This window comes from Lepisosteus platostomus, chromosome 6 (assembly GCF_059453375.1).
Source record: "Lepisosteus platostomus isolate fLepPlt1 chromosome 6, fLepPlt1.hap1, whole genome shotgun sequence".
In the NCBI taxonomy this organism is placed as follows: domain Eukaryota; kingdom Metazoa; phylum Chordata; class Actinopteri; order Semionotiformes; family Lepisosteidae; genus Lepisosteus; species Lepisosteus platostomus.
The window spans coordinates 34,675,823-34,695,867 of record NC_142616.1 but is presented as its reverse complement, the minus strand read 5'-3'; the positions used below and the strand labels follow the sequence as shown (position 1 = coordinate 34,695,867).

Sequence of the window (20,045 nt, the reverse complement as noted above, 5' to 3'; positions counted from 1 at the left end):
TCATTGCTTTAGTTGTATATTAGCAGAATCAATGTATCTCATAATGGAGTTGTTATGAGATAATATTGCATAAAGAAGAGGCTTTATACAGATACATATAATTTGTGGACTTATTTTTTAAAATAAGTTTCCCGTCTGGTACGTAGTGTATGAAAAAGCCATTTTAATAACCACTGCTGCTTCTACATAGAGGATGTGGTATTAGTCAATGAGATTATAGAACACATTTCTTATACATCCAACCTTTTCCCATTCACTCCAGATTTTGACTCTTGGATAGACCTTGGCGTCATTTATGTTGTTTTAACGTTGCGACAATGGAACTACAAGAACAAACACATCACACGATAGGAACAAGGTGGTTCGGAAAGTTCTGGTTTGTCGGCGTCCGCTGCAGCCCTTTAAATACATCGCTTTATTGTGTTATTGGTTAACCAGAATCATACGCCGAAGCCCGAGCCAGGCAAAGGCAGGCAGGATGATTCGAGATATATTCTAATGAGAAGGGAGGCAGAGCAATGCGATTGGTGGGATGCTGGTGTCTTAAAGTGGGTAGCACTTGCTGTCACAGCAGCACGAACAGAATCTGAAGTGTAGCATGGTGTTCTGTCATAGCAGAAGGAAGGGGATTGGTGTGTGCTTTTGAAGGTAAGAGCATATGTGAAGAGCAGCTGTTCTCCCCCAATTATGCACTTTTCTCCTGACGCAAAATGTTTCAAAGGTTCTTTCTGATACATTTGTCAATGTATAAAACTGCTTGGAATTATTCATTCAAGATAGTTGAATTGCACAGTTATGTGCCTTTTGGTCAAAAATGAAAGCAGAATGTGAATTCCATGACATCTGGCTTCGGGGACCAACTACATGTTAACCGGTGGTGCAGTTCTGTTTAATTTTGCGGTCAGTTTTTTTTTTGTGTGTGAATGTTTCTGGAACATCACATTTCTTGCCGGTTTAAGTGTTTGTAACGTCGTTTTAGTTATTGAATTCACCCGAGCATCCGAGTGCAGGTGAATTCAGTTTAAGAAAATGGGGTTTACGTGGGGCTGGAATAAGCTGGTTGGGAAAACGGCGAGAGAACTGCAACTGCAACACAGCAGAACGCTATCCACTTGCTGCGGATAATGCAATTACAAAGTCAGCAGCCTTGCGAGTGACTGCTGCACTGTACATGAAAAAGAGCGACTGGTCTAGTACTTTTCCGCACTATGTAAGGAAAATACTGTACTGTAGCTTTCGATGAAACATTCAATATAACATTATGTAATTTATTTACACAGTATGGTATTTTGCAAAACGTGCAATAAAAAATATGTATTCATGCGTATTCATGCTTCTTAGCACCACGTTAACGCTTTAGAGGCAAAATGATAACAAAACTGAAATGATTAAGCCATCTCACTTCTTGCTTTTTCGAAACACATACAGTATACATACTGTAGAAGAGCAGTTCAGGATCGATTTCCATCCCTTTTGATGTTTTAAAACAGGTTAACTCGGTATAGCTTTAAATGTGAAAAGTTTTTCATTATACAGTAATTGCAGCAGTACTTACTGTATGTTTTTCCTCTAGTTTTCTGTTTTCATTTAAATGTTTTTCATTTCAATGGGCTAATTCTGAAAGCAGCTATAACGTAAATGCCACCATTCACTTGTTTTTGCTTTTTTCCAAGAGGCATTTTTGGTTCAGAATTGGCTTGCTTTCTGTGAAGTTTCTGTTTTTCTTAAGAACTTTGACGTGTAGGAAAGTGACTAATTTAGATAAATTTTGAAAGCTTGTTTCAGAATAAGTCCGGTGCATTTAGACAGGTTGATAGAGATATTCAATTGAACCAGAAGTCTTAGTAATATTTTGCCTACTCAGTATAGACAGAAGAGACGTATAAACTGTGTGTGCTGCAAGCTACACGTCTTTACAAGATGCAATGTACCGCATCTGCGTTTGAATTACTGAATTATACCCCAAAAAAGTGAATGGACACAACCCCTCTATAAATCATTTTAGGTGCTTTTTTAAAAATAAGTTTTTATTTAAACACCAGAAATACAAAAAGGAGACAGAATAATGAAATATATACAGAAATAGACACTTCAAAGCGGAATTCATTTTATGTGAACCTTTATTACTGGTACATTTACATCTAATAAGCGCTTTCATAAGTTACTCATCTTTATGACTTTTGTACTTTAGTGACACAGCTAAAATTGAATTAGTTTAAAATGACTAATTCTTCCATGTTTAATTGCCCAGAGGTGAAATGGGAAAATTGATGTTTCCTAGTTTTGTTAAAGAACCCCAGAGAGTGGTTTACCTGTAATTGTTCTTAATTTGGACAATCTTACAAAAAGACTGTAAGAAAAAATTACTGCTGTGTTAATAATCGGTGTTTCTCCAAGAAAGGTTAGTTTTACTATATCTAATAAGGTAATTTGAGCAGTACCATTACATTTTTTTCAACAATGTACTTGAATTCTTAATATTTAGTTAACAAGATAGACCTTATTAAGTCATCCTGAGATTCGCAGAATACCAAGAGATACAGTATACTGTATACTGTACTGTGAAAATACCATGTATAAAAGAAGTGACATATTTTATCATTGGATTTTTAAAATATTCCATCAAATAGGGCTGATCCATATGTGACTGTCCTGTAGTACATTGTATGGCGAAGGGAGAGTGTTATGATAAATAGAGGAGATAGAAGCTGCAATGTATGTTCATGTATCAGGCAGGAGGTGTAATGAGGCTGTTCACTCATATACAGACCTGACATTTTTCAGTAGTTGTCTTTTGAGATCTGTTAAGAATCGCTTCTTGCTGCTTGAACCTCTTATGACTTGTTCTGTAAGACAGCACGCTTAAAAGGAGCTAATAGAAATAAATGAATAATTAAACAGCAAAACAGAACAGTAAAAACAAGTTTTGGATTTCTTAGTGAAACTCAAGTTATTAGTCCTTTGTTTTTTCCTAATTTTATAAATAATGCTGCCTTTAATTGGGGCTTTTGTTTTTTATATACAGTATGTGTTCCAACACAGCACTTGGAGTATCACACAGGGTAGAACGTTCTCCAGTGTTCAAAAGGTAAAGGTGGGAGATACTACTCCCAGTATGCACTTTTTTGACATCATAAGTAAAACCATAAGTCAGTGGAATATTTTAATTCCTTTTGAGAAATTTTACAAGTGTAGTGGGATTTAAGTGGACTTGGCAGTGTACGTTTCCTGAATGAATCAAAAATGTTCCACTCAGACAATGTTTTCACCTCCATGTTTGGAATTCATTTTGCTGCTACTGTTTTTGCTGCTAAGTGATTTTTCTTTCCTTACACTGCGTTTTGTTTTGTCTTTGTTTTGCGCTCTTCCTTGTTTTTCTAGTAAGCCTCATCACAATCACATAATGGTATTGCACCTGTTTTAAAGTGTTGAAAGTTGTGTGAGAACCTGATTGGCAGTTACACGTTACAGTATGCTGAAACATAAAGGCAGAATAGGGGTTTTATAAACATCTGTTAATCACACCCCTAGAGGAGTTATTTAGTTAAGATGATAGAATTCTGTGTTTTCCTTTTTAGGTATGTTGAACCATACCTACTCTTTTGAAACATACCTACTCTTATTTGGGTTTTGGATCTCTATTATCTTTTATGAGCTAGTTGATTTTAAAAAAAAATAAACCTTGAATAAAAACTGAATGCTTTGAAAATGTGTAGAAAGCACCATTGAAGGGGGTAGGGTCAGGATCAGTTCTTAAAGAATCTTAAGTGCGTTTGCGCAAGGTTCTTGAACAACACAAGGAGGCATTACTGTCTTATGGAGCAGGAGAACATGTGAAGTTTATGAAAACCCCCTGAACTAATGCAACTATAAGCAAGAGATTTGTTCTGGCTAATACAGGACATACTGTAAATGAGCATGGTGGAAGTCTTGAGACACAAGCTTCCAAAGCAGCTAATGAATTATTTGTGTAGGCTTTTAAATATTTTACACCTTTTGTTTGTGATCATGTTACTTATCCATTAAAGTTATGAGGACGCATTTGAGATAGCCAGCTTTGAGATTCAAAACAGTGAGTTTCAAATTGTGTAGTTTCCTTTGTTGCTGGGGTGTCTCTGGGATAGGTTTGAGCTTATTATTCAGCAGTGCTTTGCATCTATCCAGCCTCTTTATCATTTCCAGGTGGGCTCAAAAGGTGGAAATCACCTCCTGGATTATGCGCAGCAACTGGGTGGTATAAAACATTTGGCACTCATTAGTGTTGGGCAATTTATCTCACAGTTCATCCCAATAATGTACAGCATGTAAACCTTTACAATGGGAAAACTGTGGAAAACTATGCAAGTATAATGCATTGATATTATAATTTTAAACAGTAATGCATTTACTTAAAAACCTGGTTCAAATCGGGAACGTGTATAAACATCCATAATGACTTGAAAAATATTTTGCCATTTTGTTCTTTGAGTTATCAGCTAAGGTACAGACGGTGGAGCAACACGGTTATCAACTTGCAAAACAATCTCTCGTTGGGGTCTTCCATACTTGGTGAAGATGTGGAAGCTGTTCTTTTATTTTACTCTGTTCAGCTGAATAAACAGCAGTCAGTGCCGGGATATGGAGACTGATAGATTAGGATGGCTTTAGAAATATTTATAAGACAAAGCCAAGTCATATGTGGTAGGCAACCTGAATTTGGTCCCTTCGGTACAGGATCTTTTCATTATTTTCTGGTTGAAATAAATGCCACAAAAACAGCAACAAAGAAAGCACTGTTGTTTATAAGTCATTTTTACTGTTGTTACAAGAGATATAGTGTTTTGTACATTTTACTAAGGTAACAATGAATAAACATTAGGCTAGCTGCAGAAATGATAGCTAGTGCAAGAAACAGGTCAGTTTATTTAGCGACTTTGGAGAGGTACAAATATGTTTTCTGCTTGAGAACAATAATGCTGATTCCCTACATTATACATCTGCCTACTGTAAATGTTTAGTAGCAAAGGGTAGAAGATATGAACAGTACATGCATGGGATGTTTACACAGTTTACTTTTACTTTCAATAGAAGTATTGCTTTCATTAAAATAGTCGAAAAATGTAATCCCTATTTCCGCATAGAGGCACAGCTTTCATATATATTTTGGTCACCTAACTGCATCATTATGGTCTCTTCACCATTTTGTGTTCTACTATCTGTGGTTTTCCCTTGTTCTACACACTTTCCCTCAACTGGTATTTACGACACTAGAAATATTTAGTTATTTTTTTAAATGTATATAAGACTCTTCCAATGTATGCTGCTGCCAAGTTTAAAAGCTATAAGTATTTGCTTTCCTTAAGTTTTTATTTTCATATTTAGTTAATGTTGCAGTCTAAACAGCTGTGCAACAGTCCGTCATCATAAGGAGATGTGACCAGATGAATGGAGACACTTTCAATATGTACTTATGAGTCTTTACAGTTACCTAGTGCTGTATTTCAGACAGAACATTGCTTTCATCTCTTGTATTTCAAAGTAACAATTTAAATATATACTGTACAGTACTTGGTATTACTATATAAACTTAAACTTCTATACTGTAGATGTTTTTGTCAGCAATTTAACCCACTATGAATCACATTTACTACCACACTACTGTATCACAATAATACTAATTACAATACATTTAAATGTTTAGGCTAGTTTGTAGAAGCCCTGAAAAGATGTGGTCTGATAGGAGTAGGGTATAATGTACATTCATATTTCATCTTCTAATGCATATAGAGAATAACACAGGATTCTGGACTGTTGTTGTTGCTTTGGATGCTATTTGTTGCCCTGGTAAATGATTGTTCCAGCTAAAAATAGCTTTTGAGAATGAAAGCTGACTGTGGGGAAATGACATGGGGTAGTATATAGTAGTTAAACTTCTGAGTGCACATCACTATTGATTGAAACTGAGCTCTGTACACTTCAAAATTAGGATATTTCCTCTCCAGCCAAGTTTAAAGAGATGCTCAGTTTCCCCTCTTGCAAAGGCTCAAGATCTCAGTAGATGTACTTCAGGAAATCAGCAAACACATTGTATATGACCTGCAGTTATAAACAATGAATGAAATATGGAGCTTTAACAAGAGTCTATAGTTTGTTCCTTGAAGAAGAAAACAGCATACTAAGAAAGTGGTTGGCTATACTTGTTAAATACAGTACTGATTTGAGACCCTGCCCTGTTTATTGCTTGACTGAAACAACACTATTTCACTGTGTTTCCCTAATGGTGCATTTACTGTCAGTGACCTTTTCAAAGTATGTTCAGAAACACTTTTTTTTTCTTTACTTCAATGTAGCTGTTGTACAGAATGCCTTAATTGGCTGCTGGAATGAAACAGAAAACTATATTGTAGTTGCAGAAATCTCTAAGTGTAACATTTTAGTCAGTTTACTAATATTAAAGAAAACAGGTTTGAATATTGGATAAATTGGGTGTTTATGAAGTAGCATTTAAGTTTAAAAGTGTGCTTAAAGTAAGACTTTTGGACACAAGGCTATACAAATATTGCATTTCTTTAAATACCAATATACAAATGCATTGAAAGGATATTCTGATTGTTTAGGTGACTGTATGTTTCCGCTGTTTGCCTTAGAAGTAGGTACTAAAAACAGCTTTGTACACTGTAACACGAGGAGCTGTTCTTTATCACATGTACCGTGTAAAAATGAAAAGGACGGTATAGGTGTTGCAAAAACAACAAATATTAAAGCATGGCCTATTGAAATTGTAACCAGAATGAAGATACCATTATATATACTGCACAATAATAAATAACATCAAATGATCAAAATAAAGTTAAGTTGAGCCACATTTGACTGTCCATTTTGCAAGTGCTTTGTTGATTTTGAGAAAAATATTAAGACATTTCATGAAGGACACCATAGATTCAGAATCCAAAAATTTTAGTGGTCAAATTTGGATTTCCATAGCTATTTTTCTTCACTTTTAAACAGGAACACCTGCTCTTATATTCCATGTACTGTATGTCCTCTGGTCCAGGTTTCCAAGTTCAAAATAGTTGTTTGGCTTAGTCTGTGAGTCGCTCTCAGGATCTCAGATCAAATATCTCTATCAAATCCTCCAGAAGTATTTTGTTCCAAGGTAAAGATATTAAGATAATTTCACCTGTCCCTGTACATCCTGAGATTATTTTGAATTCATTTCTTTGAACTCTTTCCAGCTCAGTAATATCTGTTCCTAATGTGGTGACAGGATTGGACATAATAATGCCAGAAGAACATTATTCAGTTTCAAAAGGCGAAAACTATTTATTTCATACTGAACACCCTTCAGTAGATGATTCTGTTTAACATAGCCATCAGAACAGTAGTCTGGCACAGAAGTGAACATTCCCATATTGGTTCAATATGGCTTCAGTTATTAATGCCTTACAGTAGTTCTGTTGTACAATGTTATACTGCATTTATGTGAAAGATTAAGCTGTTAATGTATATTACAGTTCAGATAAACTCTAAATGCCCCAAATTAGTAAATTATGTCTTATCTATAAATATATCTTATATTTTACTTTTGGTATAGTTGGTATAGTACAGTTGGTATAGTTTCAATGGATTTTAATTTAAAAAATAATTAACAGAATTGCTAGAACCCCATCTTTATTGATTTCATAGTTTTGCAAACAAATTTTAATTCATATACTGGTTCTTAAGTGCAATTTATGGTCTATCAACAAATAAGATGAATAAGATATATATTTTATCTTGCATATCACATGAAGTAGTTGTTGAATGTATAGTGGTAATTGTATTTGGTTATCTCTGCAGTTCTAAAGAATTATTCTCTCTGTAGCCCTAATGAATTAATGAATGCACTATAGAAGAATATGGATTTTCAACCAAGCAACCGTGCTGACAAATATGAAGATGTCTGAATGCACATATTATGGTATTGTTAGTGACACAAATATGAGAGCAAAGGACATGCTGTGAAAGTCTTTAATGGGGGTATTCTAAGCACCACTTCTGACTTCCATTGTAGCATTATTATTTTTATTTAGTGGCATAGATAAAAGAAGATCACTCAGGGTGCAGCATGAAAACCATATGCTGCTCACATCGATATTTTCAGTGGAGCATGCATTTGGGACTATGACTATGGAGTTTAATGATGTGTGCAATTCATAGCATCATTCTTTATAGTATACATAAAAAATAAATAAAAATACTAGGTCAAACTAAGTACTGTATAAGGAAAAAACATAAACTATTTAACAAGCATACACAATGATCAGCAATGCTTACATCCAGCTGATCAAGTGGGCAAATGCACTACAAAATTGTCTTTCTGCCCCACATCTACTATATTTTGGAGTACTTGTAAGTCCAGGATGTTGTCTCTGCAGCACAGGCTTCACCATGAAGCATGACTCTTAATCAAAACCATGAAGGTCTTCCAGAATTTTCTTCTATAGGACACTGAGCAGGTGTGGGGTCTCCAGTGAGCATTATAATTGAACATGTCTTTAAAGAGCTCACACATACTCAGAGAGGTTTCTTTTGGGTACACCCTATTAGCCAGTGAACCAAAGTGAACCTTTTGTTATCACCCAGCCTGGCCTGATAAAGCTGATTTTCTTACTTGTTATTGTTATTTATTTTTAACTTGTCTTGGTGAAAAAATTGATTCACCAGATAAACTGGTGCAAGTGCACAAAACTAAATTCCTGTGTGTTTGCATTTGTAGTACTGCTTCTGTTGGAGACCTGGGGAGTACTATGGACATCCATGGCAGTTGTTTTCCATATTATTTCACCAGCACCACCTTAAAAGTATGAAGTCAAATGTTCAAAATGGCAATGACTAGGAGCTTACCATGCATGAACAATTAACAAATGAGAGTACTGTATCATGACTCAACAGTGAAGACAAAATATCTATTTAGCACATCAACAATTACCTTATTATTACTTATTATACTAGGCCTTACAATCCTAATCCAATTTTTATAGTTCTCTTTCTGCCTAACATTTTACCTCCATTTCGCCTGGTTTATGTTCACACCTGTAGCAGTGGTTTTCATGTTTTAGCTTAGCTTTCTAATTATTTTATAATGTAAATGTATTATTATCTTTATCCAAAGCAGTTTACATGAAATAATTGTCATTTCTACAATGATGTATCACAGTTTTAGAGTAAGCAGTCATTAACATGTCATCCTGCAAAATAGGAAGTCTAGTACAATGTAGTAATACTGTATGTACAGTACTAATGCTGCATATAACATACATTATTGCATGGTGGATTATACACAGGCAGTTAGAATCCTATAGTATGGCTTTGTATGTCTAGATGCAGGTCTTTGGTGATACTTATATTCATTTAGGATCCCTCACATTAATCTTGTAACAGTTATCTTTAAAAAGGCTTCACAGAACAGAGGTCTTAATCTTTATGATAAGGGTTTTATTGTGTACCAGACCATATATCCACTTTTATATGGACAGAACTAGTTGCTAGTTGCAGAACTAGTTTTTCGAGCATCGCCTGCAGTAGTTTTGACAAAACCTCTATAAGTTTACCATGGTAAATGTGCATGGCTTTATGTTTTTCTATTTCCCATTTTTCTCTAGGAGTTTCCTGGCTAATTCTTATGTTTTTGCTTTGCCACAGACTTCCATTTTAACTCATATGTTTCATTACAAGATTACTAGGTTTTATTCTGCTCTCACCTCTGTAAATCACAGCAAGCTTTTAGAAGATGTGTCATTATATACAGTTGCTTTATCTTGAGATTCATTGATGAATGAATGAGTGAAAAATTTTGCTCTTGCTTTTGGTTGCTATTTTCTCCTCATACTAGCAGTTTTTGATTTGAAACACTGCAGGGAAGTTCTGACTTTTTTCTACTTCAGGTACTTGGTGTTCCTGTTGTTGGCCTAGCCTAGCTCTGCATTTTTTTTTCATTGAGAGATGGAATGAGAATGTCTTGCCAAAACCGTGTGGAAATAATAAGAACTTGTTAAAAGGGCTTGACGTCAGGAAATATAAATCTGCTGCACACTCTGTTGCATCTAATACATTTCCTTTTATGTACGAACAACCTAAACAGCTGGAATAAGCCATGAATAAATCTCACTCCTCTCCTGATGATTGTTAGGAGGTTGGAGTGCTCTATCAAATTTTTCTACCAGGCTGTTTACACTGGGAGGACGCCTTCCCAAGGAAGAGTGTTCCTAGGACCTCTGGATCAAAGCTAATTCAGTCCATGTATGGACCTGTTCTCTGTGACTTAACGGTGCACAGCCAAATGTGTTTCTTACTTCTCTTCTGTGAAGCCTGTTTACCCACCAGAGCCAAAGATAATACAGTAGATATCTAGGTTTTTTTTGTAAACTGCCTTCTATCCTACCAAGACCTTATTTAGCTATTTAGAAGGCATTCTCAATAACACCTTTTGACATTAAAGGGAAAACAACAATGTGAAAATAGAGCAATCTGTTATACTGTTCGTGAGATCTAACAATTTAATGCAAAGATAGTTACACATTAAGAAAGGATTTTCTTTTTTTGTAAAAGAGTCCATCAGCCCTCTGTTTTTTAAAGAAGTTGGTAATTTAATCAGAGGAATTTATTTCTGACTAATTGACTTTTTACTTTTAATTTTTGTATGATGTCTTTTAATTGCATGTTTATTAATCAAAGCAGTAACCAGAAACTCTTTTTGTCTTTTCAGTATTTGAACTAAAACAGTTTTTTTTTATATCCAAGGCCAGACGTATAGTCTTTTTGTGATCTTTTGATAAGTTAATTTTAATATTAAATCTTATTAGCACAAAGCTTCAAAACATTTGAGATTGCATTTCTTTAAATAAATCTACACCACTTAGTGTTAGTCAGCAAAGACTTTATTTAGGAGCAGATGTGAAAGATTCTTATCATTATAGACTGTATGTGGGTTTTGGTTTATTTAATTTTTGTGACATTTTTCAGAGGAAACAAAATTGCCTAGTAGCATATGTGACTTTAGAGATGTTTTTTTTTCCCTAATGGAGTTTAACAGAAGTTCATGCAGAAGGTTAGATCCTAATCTCCCCTACTTCTACTCTCCTACATACAGTATATATATATAGTACATCTCACCTGGACTTCTGCACATTTCTCTCGCTCCCCTCCTGCCACTCCAGCTACACCCTCGCAGCAGCTCCCTGGCTCATTCCTCATAAAAGTCAGGGGGTTCAATTAGCTTCATCCATACAGTCAGGGTGCCATTCTCTCAGCTAGGAGAGTTACAACCTCTAATACATTCGTTCCTCTATGACATTCATTAGGATCTACCTGAACTGTTGAATTCTCAATTATATTATTTTTTTCTGATGTGGATCTGCTTTCAGACAACCTTTACATCCTTACAGCTGTCAAAGTGTGCTTCAGTTCCTGCAGTTCTGCAAATATGATATTGTGTCTTGTAGTACATTTTACCTTGAATTTTCATCACTAACATTACCAGGAGAATTTGTTTTGCAGTTGTTGGTTTTCCTTTTTATATAACAGTGCATAAGAATATCACAATATTTTTTATCATACTTATTTACTGTAATTTTGTATAAAATTAAGGACAGAACAGACTTTGCATTCTGTGGTCCAAAGTGTTATAGTTCATTTAATGTAAAGTACCTTTGGTAAAGTGACGTCTTAGCATATCAGGTTAGCTTTTAGACTCTTTTCTGACAGGTTGTGGGGTAAAATACCTGCTGCAGACACTGCTGTTGTATCCCTTAGTGAGATGCTTTATACCAGTTGTCCCAGTCCATCTAACTGTATAAGTGGGGACCAGCACTACTGGGAGGAATTCCTTGGAGTAATGATGGACTGGTGTTTCATCCAGTAGGTGCGTCTTGTGCCCTCTGGTCCTGTTAATGCTAAAGAAACCAAGATGAGCTCCAGCCTGATGAGCCAGAATTCAGAAATGTGTCTCTGGTATGAACTCTAACAACTGTACTTGACTATACCTAACTCTACAGTTTTTACCTTTGGTAAGTTACTGCTACCTGGGCAGCTGGTCAGTCTAGATGTTTGTGAAGCTCATTCACTTGAACATTCTTGTACTTTTTCCTCCTGTAGTTTGATGCTTGCCTGACTAGATTTTGATAGAGCTGACCATTTATTTTGCATTCTGAAAATCTGTTTTGTACTAGCTATCATAGGGAAACTGATTTCTTCTACATATAACCATGGGATGCTTTGGCTTTGTTGTATCACATACTAGCAATATAAAGAGGATTTCATTCATTGACTGGAGTTGTAGATGCAGTATATACTCACAGGTTTGCTGTACATCAAATTGCTCTTCTGACGAGCGCTTTGGCATTTTAAAATTATTTATGACCCGAAACTAAGATGAAGAATGTGAAAATGTAAAAATGTAGAAAACTTTAGGAATATTAGGAAACTATTTTTTAGACAAGTTGACCTTATAAGCTTTCAATTGGTTAGGGATTGTGAAAACTGAAGCCAATATTGCTTAATTTTACCTGGAGTAACTGGATGTATTTTGTTCTATACCACATTATGAAGCACTGCATTTTTATTATGTAATTTGGAAATGATTGCAGGTTTGACTTCCCTAATTGGCATATTTAATGAACGGAAGAAACAATAAAGCAATAGAAAAATTCAGGCTTCAGCTTATTTAAACTAAATTAATACTTCACAAAAACATTTACAGTATGTAGCCTCTAGGTTGCAAGCTTTTATAGTTTTTAACTTTGTTTATGTTTTATGTCAGAGAATGCTGTCAATTTTTAAAACGTGAATGTTCTGCTGCTGTACATAAATAAATATTAACAAAATGCAGGCTTTCACTGCTTCCTTCAAGATTCTCAGTTTGATCTGTTGTAACATGAATGAAGGACCTCACTGCTTTACTCAGGAATTGACAAGGTCTCTTGAAGGGTATAAACTCTCCTCACTTTTCCATGTCTTTAAATGGAGATCTCTCTCCAGACTTCACATGATGAAAGCATTACTATGCAACAATTTCGTTGGCCAAATGTACAGTGTACATATATGGTGGGCATTGAGGTTCTAGACTAACGTGAAACTGTTTATAGTAAAGGAAGCCTGTTGAGTATTGCATACTGTACAGTACATTGATTGTGTTGTTGGACACGAAAATGTATGCTAAATCACATCTTAGCCACCAGAGGCACTGTACTGCATGTTTCTCTGTGCAGTACAGTACAAAACAAAATTACATATGTACAGTAGCTGATTTGATAGTGGGTATTTCAGGTTATAACAAATTAGTTTTTGTCCGTATAGTGAAAATAGAGCCATATGCAGAATAGCCATTGTGTGCAGAACTAATATTCAGCTATCTATAGTTGTACATTTTAAATGCAAGTGACTTGGTCCGTGAAAGTATACACTTAATTTATAAAGCTATCACGGCATGGTGGTGAACAGTCTTAAATCCATCTAGAACTTCTATTTGTCTTTGGTGTCTTTGGTACTTTTGGTTTTGGTATGTTCAGGGATCTCTTTTGAGAAACTGACTTACATGTTATCAGCTACAGTTTCAGTATTCAATGATGGCACATGTAATCATGTAATCAGCTGCAATACCAAATTGACATTTAAGATAATCAGAAATATGTGCTTTAAATATGTCCTTGCAGTCCTACAAAGCCTTTCATATAACATACCTACCCATGAGTTTAATACAATAATAAGCAAGGGTCAGAAACTGTGAAATAACAGTGTAATAAATGCAGAAGACTGCTTCCACTTAGTACTTGTTACATATCCATCCATTAACGGAAAATTGCTTGGCCTTAAGCTCATCCTGGAAGGTAAGATAATACCCTGAACCTGACCTTGAAGTCAGCCCATCACAGCAAACACACAGAGACAATTTAGAGACACCAGTCAACCAAGCAATTTGCAAGGTGGTTGGAAAACGACACAAACACATGGAGAACATGATTTAAACTCCACACAGAAGGCACCCTGGACTCAAGAGCTGTGAGGCAGCTATGCAATGCTGTCCTGATTATTACATTTAATTCTGAATGTTCAATAAAAAATGGAAGTCATCGATGTACCATATTTACTGTATATATACAGTATGTATAAATGTCTCATGTAATATTGCAATATTGTAAGAAAAGGAAGGATGTACTGTATAAACAAATATTTTACTCTTTAGCACTGATAGTTATTTATTCAGTAACATTAGAATTAAAGAGACAAAGTGTCACAAGTACTACAAGCAGTTAAAACAAACACATCTCCGGGTCCTGATATATTCTGCAAATTGTAGAAAGGAAGCATGAGATGTTATTCATAGGCCAAAAGTCTTCCAGCATTCATTCAAGATGTGGGTAATATCCATAGACTGGAAAAATTGCCACATTAAAAATGTAAAACTGAAACAGATACTTTACACTTGTGGTTATTCAGACAATAATAAGTAGAAAGCAGAGGATTAGAAGATGACAACAGGATTCTAGAGAGATATGGATTTAGAAAATGTAGATCTTGCCTAATTAACTTGTTAAAGTTATTTGAACAAACATACAGACAACATATGACATGGTATAATGGTCAGAAGGCTTTTGATAAAGTTCCTCACAAAATATTAATTCTTAAACTGCAGGCAATAGGCATTCAAAGCAATGACTGTAATTGGTTTGATAACTGGATAAATGAAAACCGAGAATACAGATAAGACATGAATGCTCAAATTGGAGAAATATAATCAGCACCGTACCACAGGGATCTGTATTAGGGCAACTACTCTTTGTAATTAATATGGTCTAAATTTTGGAATAGTTAGCAAAATAGTCACATTCATAGTTAATATGAAATAGGGGGGTTGCAATCACTGTAGAGGAAGCAAAGGATGTTAAAAAACATTTAAATAATATTCAGTGCTGACCAAGCAGTTGGCATTTAAAGTAGGCAAATACAGAATTTTACATGTAGGTAGAAAAAGCACAAGCTATATTCAGCTACAATGATGAATAATCATTAATATATTCAACACTAACGTCATTAATATCTTCAATACTAAGTAGATATGTATTGAAAAAGCAAAGATAATATTAAGTTTTAATTTTCTTTAAAGTGTTTGGTACACTATTAACTTATTTACAATAAGGCAATTTTGTTCATCACTCTTCATGCAGAGGAAAATAAGCATATACATTCCTCAGCTCAAAGGAACGCCCTACTCTTAAAGAAATGAACCTTTTTAGTCTCGATCAGAGAAGACTACAAAGAGACCTGATTCAATTATTCAGCATCCTCATAGGATTGACAAAGTTAATCCTATGAACTTCTTCAAAATCAAGAGTTTAACTGGAGTTCATTTCACAATTTTGGGAGGAAGTTTAGATTCTAATCTCACACCCAGGATTCCCTTTGCAATTCTCTCTCTCATCCCTCCCATCAGCACATCTTCACCCTTGTGGCATCCGCCTAGCTCACTTCTCTCTAGGTCACACCAAATAGTATATACTGTAGGTATTTCATTCCTCTGTCACATTTATTAGTATCTAACCAAACTACTGAAATCGAAACAAAGGGTGAATCCTTTTACAATTGAGAAAAACAGGTACTTCTTTACACAAAGGGTGGTGGTGGGGGGGGGCTGAAACAAACTGGGTAGCCAAGTTGTTGAGCCTGATGCTATTGCATATTTAGGGAAATGGATGAGTTCTTTGCATTAATTAGCTACTATCAACCAAACTAGCTAGATGAACCATGTGACCTCCCCTTTTTTCGTTAAAGTTCTTGTATATATTCCATCAATCTCCAGAAAACAATAGGTGTACCATTGATTACCAATAGATGTTCAGAAATGTCTGTGGACATGTGGGATGATTCAGTTTACAGTAGATGATTAATCTCTGCATAAGATGTTGAACAGCAGTTTAGAAGCGTCTTGCAGCCTAAATTGTGCTTACTGTTGTTTTTTCTTTCAGCCACTGATTGTTAACTCTCAATGCTGTCTATTTTGATTTATTAACCAGGTTTGCTGTTGCCATTAGTGAAATACTAGAGGCATATTCACTAAAAGTTGGGGGTCACTTCCATCAGCTGTTTTTCCCACACTAAGATAAGACCTGTGGTTTGCTCTTACTTTACAGTCTTTGGGAATCTTTGGTGGTACAATTTACTGGGATATTCCCATTACATTAGACAGACTGGGATTCTCATGTAGAACACATGATTGCACATACTGTATGGTACACCAATTATATACTGTATGTACTGTATACTGTATATAGTATAAGACAATGTATTTGCTTGTTTCTAATAAGAAGCAGCATATTCAAAGTTCAGCAGCTCTGAGTTTAAGCAAAACTAACATGTACAGTATAGTATAAGCATATATCACCTATCATATTTATTATTGTGCATTACTTTAAGTATTACTAAGGATAACAATCATTCTGGTTTCTCACTTTTGTCTACCCTGCCCTCTGGTAAGTGTTATAGGAGCATTAAGGCGTGTACCTTCAGATTCAGTGACAGCTTCTTCCTGCAAGCTGTGACATTATTGAATTCTGCCTCTAGCACTGACGCATGCTGATGTTTTTTGCACATTGCTTGTGCTGACTTCTATCTTAGTTGTATGTTATTTAACTTTGTTGTTGTTGCTGCTGTTGTTCTGTTTAGGTTTGGAGCATACATGCAAATAAGCATTTCATTGCACTTTTGCATATGACACATAAACTGATAAATTTTAGTTTTCGTTCCTTGTCTTCCTGTGGGTTTTCAGAGACAATTCAAAATACTGTTGGTCACCTTTAAGGGGTTGAATGCTTGTGCTCCTGACTATGTCAGTGAACTGGTTAGTGTGTGCTTTTTGTGCTGTGTCCTTATTACAGTTCCTGACTATGAGACTCTCAACACTAGGAAACCATGTGGAATGATCTCCAAGCCCACCTTAGATCATGCAAGACAGTCAGCACTTTAAAATCGTGTCTTAAAACTCACTTTTAAAATGAATGTACTATATGAAAATATGTGTTCTTATCTCTTTTGTTTGCTAATTTGTATTATAAGGCACCTTAAGATGATGTACCAATAAGGGCACAATGCAAATTTAAGATTTTTATTGATTTAACTTCCTTCAGCAATGAAATGCAGTAGTAAACCTCACATAAAACTAAAACAGATTAAGAATTAGTAATAGGCAAATCTGTTTCTGAAACAAATGGTCAAAATTTCTATTAAAACCATCATGGATACCTTCGGGTGTTTGAGATTAAGAAGGATAGACTTTGACCTTTGTCACTTGACTTTCCTATGTGCTCCATGAAATTGTCTTTGTAGTCATAAATTATTTAAGATTTTATATAAACCAGTACTGCTGGTTATTTCAAGTTCATTCTCATTCACTGAAAGTGCAGATAATTGTGGAAAGGTTTGTAATTGTTGTAATTAATGGTAATTGTCGGAAACACAGAAAACCAAAGCTAAAGGATGAACACTTTCACAATAAAAAAATAAGAAATGGGAGATGCTCTAAGATTTCACATTTTCTTTTCCTAATGTTTAAATCTGTAAAAACAATTTTTTAATTTATTGATGACTGTTCAGATTCCATCTTTTTTTAATACCATGCTGAAAGCAGTCCTTTTGATGTATTCCACTATCTAGAATTTTTGACCTTCAATACTAAGGACTACATGACCTTTGATATAACATGAAAATAGTGAATCATCAAGACATTAAACATTTCTGGGCAGTTCAAACACCTAAACCACGGGTGTTGCATTTGTCAGATACAGAATGGTGTTCAGAAAGATTGCTACCATCTAAAGTACTTTGTTTACAGATTCCCAAAACAGTAATAACATTTTAATTTTAAATGGGTGAATCACAGACATTAAGCTTACTGAAATTTTCATTTCTGTGTTACTCGTTCTTACAGGAAGTAAAAACAATTACTATGGCTTTATCTTATTATCATACATTGACTCAAGCATGTACTCTACCAGTGCTCCCTATACTGTTGTGTTTATAGGTAAAGAAAACAACCTGTTTTTTTTTTCTAAGGCTAGTGAGAAAAGCTAGCCTGGTACAATGCTTTTGTTTTTTTAACAGAATGTATGTTTGAACCCTGGCATTTATTTGACAATGTCAGTGTAATCATAATATTTGCCTTGTATTATTCTGGTTAGTGTAAAATGACTTTTAATGTTGCAATTGTCTGCCAAGAGTTTAACCTCTGTTATATTGCTAGAAGTTGAGGTTTGTGGGTTCAGCTTTAGAAGATATTGTATATAACATAGCTGTTTTCCTGAGTGTGCCCTGCCTGCTGCTGTTCTGATACACTGTTGACCCCATGTTTATTTTATCTAGGTATTTAGTTATTCTACCATATCCTAGCTATTACAGTATGATGCCTTCTTCAGAAGTGTAGTCAAGATCGGCTGCACAAGTATACAGTATTTAATCCTAGTGGTAATATAAGACAACCTTTGTTTTGTCTTTGATTACTCCTCCTAGTTCCTTCTGCTGATCACGTTTTTTTTCTAATTATAATTAGTATTATTCTTTTTCTAAATTCTCCCAATACTTTGATACATTTGCTAAAACATAAAAACAGCTTGTAAACATAGATTATTAGAAGTTGATTTGTACTTCTCTATTGGTGTATCCATCCACCCTTCCATTTTCTAATGCAACACTGACAACATGAAGGCACTGACCCTTTTTAGTCTGGACAGAGAAGATTATGAGGGGACCCAATACAAGTATTCAAAATCCTTGAAGTCTTTGACAAATGTCTGAAGAGTGAAAGGCTTAACCATATGGCACAAGTGGAAAGTATGTGGAAGCGCATTTAAATCGAGAACAAGAGCCACTTATTCACCTAAATGTTGTTGAAGTTGAGACCCTAGCTTCTTTCAAGAAATGGCTGGAATAAAGCTACTGTGTGCTCCTGGAACTGTTTTTCCTGCAGAAGTTTCATTTGTGAATCTGTGATTATTAGCAGAAGATTAATAAACTATGCCAGAGTGAATTAGAGAACTAATCTGAAAGATAAATGACAAGGCCTCAAAATCTACCACTGTGACTTCATTAAGTTCAGGAAATGATGCTAGTTTTACAAATGCCAATTTTATTGCACCTTGACTAAAAACCCTAAAATCACATTTATTGCATACACCTATTTGTTAAAGATGAATATATTTAAATGGCTCTGTTTTAAAATTCAATGAACTCTCCATATTTGTTGTGTTGCCTTTGGAGGTAATTTGTTCATGACCAATACGAGGACACAGATGTGTCACGGGAAATGGAATTCAAAAATCAATATGAATGCATATAATATTAGTGCAGGTACAGCAATACTGTGGAAAATGTTTATTCATCTGCCATTTTCACTTCTCTTTTTCTCTAGCTAAAGTAAAAGATGACTATCATGAGAAGTCTTGTACTTTATTTTTGTTACAGTAGTTACTGGCCTATCACATTTCTTGTGGGAGAATAAAATATGTGTATTTTTTTTGGGAGGGGGTTAATTAACAGAATAACAATTATACTGAGTTTTATCATTAATGAGTTACCAGGTTGTAGTAGTTAAGGGCTGTGGGGTCTGTAATCAAAGTAAAAGGAATTTAAAATACTACAGTTCCAACATAATTATAAAAATCAGCTACAGCTGAGGATCTTGCTACACTGGAAAGAGTCCAATGTGGAGTTAGCAGAATATGCTCAGAACTGAAGAATTTGTCATATAAGGACAGATGAAATAAAGAAAAAAATGGAATGCCCTAAGCTCGTAACAGAAAAATGCCTTGGTGAGTTTTGTTTGAAGTATTGAAATTCCTAAAAGAGAATCAGCCAAATCTAGGCAAACATATACTGCACTCCAGCTCCAACGTAATAAATGGTAAGGAGAAAACCACACACAGTAAATGGAAATTTTAGATAAGTTCATTCAGGATTCATCAATTTGGGCTTTCCTATGTGATTGTGAGAGTTTGAAGTGCCCAATTGCGATGCCAGTGCTGATTCCCAGGAGTCAAGTA

At 35.0% G+C, this 20,045-nt stretch overlaps 1 protein-coding gene across 5 annotated transcripts in view; it reads left to right on the top strand.

Moving 5' to 3' along the window:
• The first annotated feature begins 508 nt into the window (after positions 1-508).
• Positions 509-20,045, top strand: part of sorbs1 (sorbin and SH3 domain containing 1) — a 184,850-nt gene continuing 165,313 nt past the window's right edge. For 2 of the 5 annotated variants that reach the window (XM_088635596.1, XM_088635589.1), the window contains exon 1: positions 509-648. The gene's annotated coding sequence lies outside the window, so the exon portion shown is untranslated. The remainder of the gene's footprint in view (positions 649-20,045) is intronic. The other 3 variants (XM_088635597.1, XM_088635592.1, XM_088635591.1) reach the window with 2 other exon arrangements.